General features: G+C 38.6%; 1 long non-coding RNA gene across 1 annotated transcript; it reads left to right on the top strand.

The window, feature by feature from the left end:
* Positions 1-2,675: 2,675 nt before the first annotated feature.
* LOC140193260 (uncharacterized) lies at positions 2,676-5,252 on the top strand. The gene is made up of 3 exons (XR_011884685.1): positions 2,676-2,733; positions 3,439-3,514; positions 5,178-5,252. It is a non-coding gene; the product is annotated as an uncharacterized lncRNA (long non-coding RNA).
* The last annotated feature ends 916 nt before the right edge of the window (positions 5,253-6,168 follow it).

The following is a 6,168-nucleotide window of genomic DNA, read 5'->3' as shown; positions in this document are numbered from 1 at the left end:
TAGTTTGTCTGCCATTTCCTTGTTCCCCCATTACTACATCTCCTGTGTCATTTTCTAGTGGGCCAATATCTATTCTCACTTCTCTTCTACTTTTTATAGATCTGAAAAAAAAAACTTCTGGTATTGTCTTTGATCATATTGGCTAGCTTACCTTCATATTTCATCTTTTCCCTCCTTATGGCTTTTTTAGTTGTCTTCTGTTGGTTTTTAGAAGCTTCCCTCTAAATTCCCACTAATTTTTGCTTTATTTATTGCCGTTTGCCTCTTTTGACTTCTGTTGTCAGCCACAGTTGTGTCATCCTGCCTTCAGATACGTTATCCCTGCTCGTGCCTTCTTCCAATCAATTTTGGCCAGCTCCTCTCTCATGACTCTATAATTCCATTTACTCCACTGTAATAGTGATACATCTGAATTTAACTTCTCACTCTTAAACTGCATTATGACTTCTATCATTTTATGATCACTGTCTGATAAGGGTTCTTTTATCTTAAGCTCTGTCATCATATCTGGTTCATTACACCATAATAGCTTCTCCCATAATGGGCTGAACCATAAGCTGCCCTAAAAAGCTATCTCATAGGCATTCTACAAAATCTCTCTTGGAATCCAGCACCAACCTGATTTTCCCAATTTGCCTTCATATTGAAATCCCCCAAGACTATCATAACATTTCCCTTTTAACAAGCCATTTCTATCTCCCATTGTAATCTGTAGCCCACATCCTGGCTACTGTTTGGAGGCCTGTATATATCTCCCATCAGTTTTTTGACCCTTGCAGTTTTTAACTCTACCCACAATGACTCTACATCTTTTGATCCTATATCACCTCTTTCTAAGGATTTTATTTCATTTTTTACCAACATAGCAATCCCACCCCTCTGTCTACCTGCCTGTTCTTTCGACTGAATGTGTGTCTTTGTACGTTAAGCTCCCAACTCTGATCTTTGAGCCACGACTCAGTGATGCCCACAATGTCATATCTGCCAATCTCTATCTGCACTGCAAGATCATTTAACTTATTCTGTATAGTGCATACATTGAAATATAACACTTTCAGTCATGCATTCATTACCCTTTTTGATTTTGTCCTCATGTTACACTGCAACTCATCCCACCGACTGTAATTTTACCCTATCATTTACCTGTCTTTCCTGATTGTCTCACTGCACACTGCATCCAGTTGCATACCAACTGACCCATTCTCAGCCCCATCCCCTTGCCAATTTAGTTTAACCCTTCTCAAGAAGGGTGGTTAGCATTATAATGATTATAAGTTAGTTTGGTGCTGGTGATAAAATGCAAAAATCAGAAAGGGTTAATGTGTGTGATCAAGGTCATGGAAATGGTAACAGAAAGGGAAATAATATAGGAGGAATTCGTTTGAAAGGAGTTAAAGCAGAAGTTTCAAGTTCTTGTGTGTCAACATTACGGAGTGTGAGGGGATTTGGTATGCCACCAAAGACTTACAAATTTCTACAGATATACTGTGGAGATCATTCTTACAGATTGATTGCCATCTGGTATAGAGGCGCCAATACAAAGGATCGATAAAAGCTTCAGGTAGTTCGAAGCTCAGTCAGCTTCAAGGGCACTAGCCTCCCCACTACTGAGGACATCTGTAATAGGTGATGCCTTAAGAATGTGGTATCTCTCATTAAGAATCCTCACCATCATGGAAGAGCTACAGGAACCTGAAGACACAAACTCATCAGTTTAGGAATAGCTTCTTCTCTTCTGCCATCGGATTTCTGGAAAGACCATGAACACTTCCTCATTTTTGCTCTCTTTTTGCACGACTTAATTTTTTTATGATTCTTATTGTAACTTGTAATTTTTAATGTATTGCACAAAACAACAAATTTCATCATGTATGTTGGTGATGATACAACTGTTTCTGAGAAGCGAGTAGAACAATTAAATGAACTAATACCTCTATGTTTTTTACCCTAGCTTTGCTTTGAATTGTTACGTTTGAAATTATTCAAGATATAGTGCTAATACAGAAACAAGAAGGGAACGCATAACAAATCAAATCCATTGCAAATAGTAATGGAAACTAAACAGATATTTGGGAACAGCATGTTGTAAGGTCGTCTTTAATCTACATTTTAAGTGAAGACTTAAAAGGAAGAAAAGTGTTAAAGCGGGCTTGCAGTATTAAGTGGGAATTTTTTTTCATGGTTCCATTGACTTTGTTTCAAATTATATTTTAATATTTGGAATTTTCTCATTGTTATTTTTCTTACATGTCACTTGGATTTTTATTAGTAGATCTAGAGGTGTTTCGTTGGTCCTTTATTGCTTTTTCTAAATCCTGGAATTAACTCCTTATAGCGCTGTGGGAATATCTTCAACAATATTTCTAAAATGGTTCAGAAAGGTGGCTCAACACCACTTCCACGGCAATAATTAGGAATGGGAAATAAATAATGGCCTTATCAATGATGCCCAGATCTCAAAAATTAATTTGGAAAAAAAATACTTGTTCAGTTTTAATTTATTAGCACCACTGGTATAGTAGTGAAAGATGACACATGATTTCCTATAACAAATATGCATATCAGGGACTATCATTTTGATTACCATTTTAAATTAACAGGCCACAGTGCAAAGAAGTTAGAGGTTGCCAATTTATTTAGGATTTTTTTGTAAAATTAATGAAAATTTCCTTGCTAGGTGCTCTCTTCAGGACGTTTAGTGGGCTCTTCAAAGCAATGGAGTGGAAAAAAAAGGTAAGAGATTCAATTATATACACTAATATCATAATCAATATGGTAAACTTTCTCGTGAGGTTCAAATATTTACAGCAGTTGTTTGTTTATAATGCAGATGTGAGCAAAGGATATATTCCAAAAGAGCAATGTATTATTTGTCTAAAAATGGCTGCCTGAACATGCCTTTATTGAGACTGACAATGCTTCTCTTCTGCATCAGAGTTTTCAGAATACAATGCTGAGTGTAATTAATGTACTGAATTCCATTGCTTATAATGCTGTTGCTTCCACAATTTTTTATTTCTCACATAAATAACAAATAAATTATTAAGCCTTTCACATGATTTTTTTCATAATTATTAGACTTTGGAAGCTGTGGGCACCTTGTTTGGTACTCAGTGTCACTAAAACATGTAGGTTGGTTTAACATGATCATTTGTCTCGTATCTTAATATTGTGGGAGTTTGTATATCAAAAAAAGTCTGCAGAATTTTATCTGAATATCATGAAAAGGAACATTTATTGATGTCAATATCCTCCTTGCACTGACCTGTTGCAGATGTTTTCTTGGAAGAAAGAACAGTACATAAATATAAACAGATTTACAACTATTTTTCATAACGTTCAGCATTATGTAACAAATGAGTTTAAATGGTTCATCTCGAAATCCATTTGAAAGTAAAAGTTAGTTTTATTCCATTTTGATTTTTGTTTTCTTATTAGGAACACAGGAGGAAAAGCTTCCGTAGCCTCTGTAGAGTCTGGTTATTCGCTGTATTCCACTGATTCTGAGGATCAGGTGTGTCTGTTGGTACAATGCAATTTGAAGTCAGAATATACAGTAGTTATAGTAATCAACGTGCAAAACATCAATAATGTAACACAAGAGTCTTCCTCTTAACACTACTTGCATTAACTTTTATTGCCGACAGGTGGTAAGAGTGGGCTCCCTCACCTCTGCCCCTCTGACCCTCAACATAGGTGCTCCTCAAGACTATGTCCTAAGCCCCCTCCTTTACTCTCTGTATACCCATGACTCTGTCACCATCCATAGCTCCAATCTGCGAATTAAATTTGCTGACGACACTACACTGGCCTAATCTCAAATAATAATGAGGCAGTCTTCAGAGAAGAAGTCATCACCCTGACACAGTGGTGTCAAGAAAACAACCTCTCCCACAATGTAACTAAAACAAAGGAGTTGGTTGTGGACTACAGGGGGCATGGAGACAGTCTAACTCATATTGACATCAGTGGATCTGGGGCTGAGAGGGTGAATAGCTTCAGGTTCCTCGGCATACACATCACCAAGGATCTCACGTGATCTGTACATACCACAAAATACTCTGCAGATGCTGGGGTCAAAGCAACACTCACAACACGCTGGAGGAACTCAGCAGGTCGGGCAGCATCCGTGGAACCGATCAGTCAACATTTCGGGCCGGAACCCTTCGTCAGGACTGAAGAGGGAAGGAGCAGAGGCCCTATAAAGAAGGTGGGGGGAGGGTGGGAAGGAGAAGGCTGGTAGGTTCCAGGTGAAAAACCAGTAAGGGGAAAGGTAAAGGGGTTGGGGAGGGGAAGCAGGGAGGTGATAGGCAGGAAAGGTGAAGAAGGAAAAGGGGAAAACACAATGGGTAGTAGAAGGAGGTGGAACCATGAGGGAGGTGATAGGCAGCTGGGGGAGGGGGCAGAGTGATATAGGGATAGGGGAAGGGAGGGGGAGGGAATTACCGGAAGTTGGAGAATTCTATGTTCATACCAAGGGGCTGGAGACTAGCTAGACGGTATATGAGGTGTTTCTCCTCCAACCTGAGTTTAGCCTTATCATGGCAGTAGAGGAGGCCAAGTATGGACATATCCGAATATGTGCTTACCAGCTGTGTGGTGAAAAAGGCACAACAGCGCCTCTTTCACCTCAGTCAGTTGAAGAAGTTTGGTATGGGCCCCCAAATCCTAAGAACTTTCTACAGGGGCACAATTGAGAGCATCCTGACTGGCTGCATCACTGCCTGGTATGGAAACTATACTTCCCTCAATTGTAGGACTCTGCAGAGAGTGGTGCGGACAGCCCAGCGCATCTGTAGATGTGAACTTCCCACTATTCAGGGCATTTACAAAGACAGGTGTATAAAAAGGGCCTGAAAGATCATCGGGGACCCGAGTCACCCCAACAACAAACTGTTCCAGCTGCTACCATCTGTGAAACGGTACTGCAGCATAAAAGCTGGGACCAAAAGGCTCCGGGACAGCTTCTTCCACCAGGCCATGAGACTGATTAATTTATGCTAACACAACTGTATTTCTATGCTATATTGACTGTCCTGTTGTACATACTATTTAATTTAAATTACTATAATTTGCACATTGCACATTTGAACGGAGACCGTAATGTAAAGATTTTTACTCCTCATGTATATGAAGGATGTAAGAAATAAAATCAATTCAATTCAATTTTTCCAAAGGTTACAAACATTCATAAAGGCATTGACCGATGTGCAGCTTTATTGAAGGACATTTTGGAAAGTGAGAACACAGGTATTTAAATTTTCTAATTATTCTAATGGTGACATCATACAATTTTTGAAATATTTTATATAATTTAGTTACTTATTTGCAAAATCAAAACTGAAAATAAATAGAGAAAAGCTATTTTAGTGAAGCTTTGTAAGTGCACTAAAGGACTAAAAAATGAATTTGTACAATAATAAAAACGAAGAATGCTAATCAATGAAGCCAGTAAAAAGAACAAATATGGAACAAGAGATGCAATGAAATATACTCAAAAGATAAAAAAAAAAGTCATAGGAGTAGGGGACAGAAGGAGGTGTGATTTTAGCAATGCAAGTTGGGACTGTGATGGAGTAAATAGAAGATGCAGCCAAGTGGGAAATGTTTAGTAAAATCATATCACATCAGCTCTAGTCAATCCAAGGACTATACCAATGGGAAGGGTGAGTTGCATGTTTTCCATGTTTGGATCGGAAGTTAACAAGAAAATAGTATGGTATATTGGAATTTGGACTGTTACTGGCAGACAATTAAGCTAGATATTCAAGGAGTTTTATGAGTAAAGTAAAGAAAAAACAGGGAAAGAGTAAGGCTTTAGGGATAACAGGGGCAATCTCTGTATGGAGGTAGGAGTTAAGGTCTTAAATGAATACATTTTCAGGTTTCACAAAGGAAACAACCTTGAGAGTTTGAGAACTCAGTGAATGGAAAAAGTGAAATATGAATATGTAGTGCTTGATGCCCTACCGGCCTTAGAGGTGGATAAATCCACATGGCTAAATGAAATTTATCCTAGGCTGCTATGGAAGGCAAATGAAGAGATTTCTGGGGCTCTGGCTGAGAGTTTTATATCTTTGCTTGCCTCACGTGATGAACCAGATGACTAGCAGACTGCATATGTGGTCGGCTATTTCAAGAAGAGTGGCATGGTAAAGCCTGACAATT

The sequence above is a fragment of the Mobula birostris genome, unplaced genomic scaffold (assembly GCF_030028105.1).
Source record: "Mobula birostris isolate sMobBir1 unplaced genomic scaffold, sMobBir1.hap1 scaffold_4820, whole genome shotgun sequence".
Lineage (NCBI taxonomy): Eukaryota > Metazoa > Chordata > Chondrichthyes > Myliobatiformes > Myliobatidae > Mobula > Mobula birostris.
The sequence above is the reverse complement of the archived record's forward strand: the minus strand, read 5'-3'. Positions and strand labels throughout refer to the sequence as shown.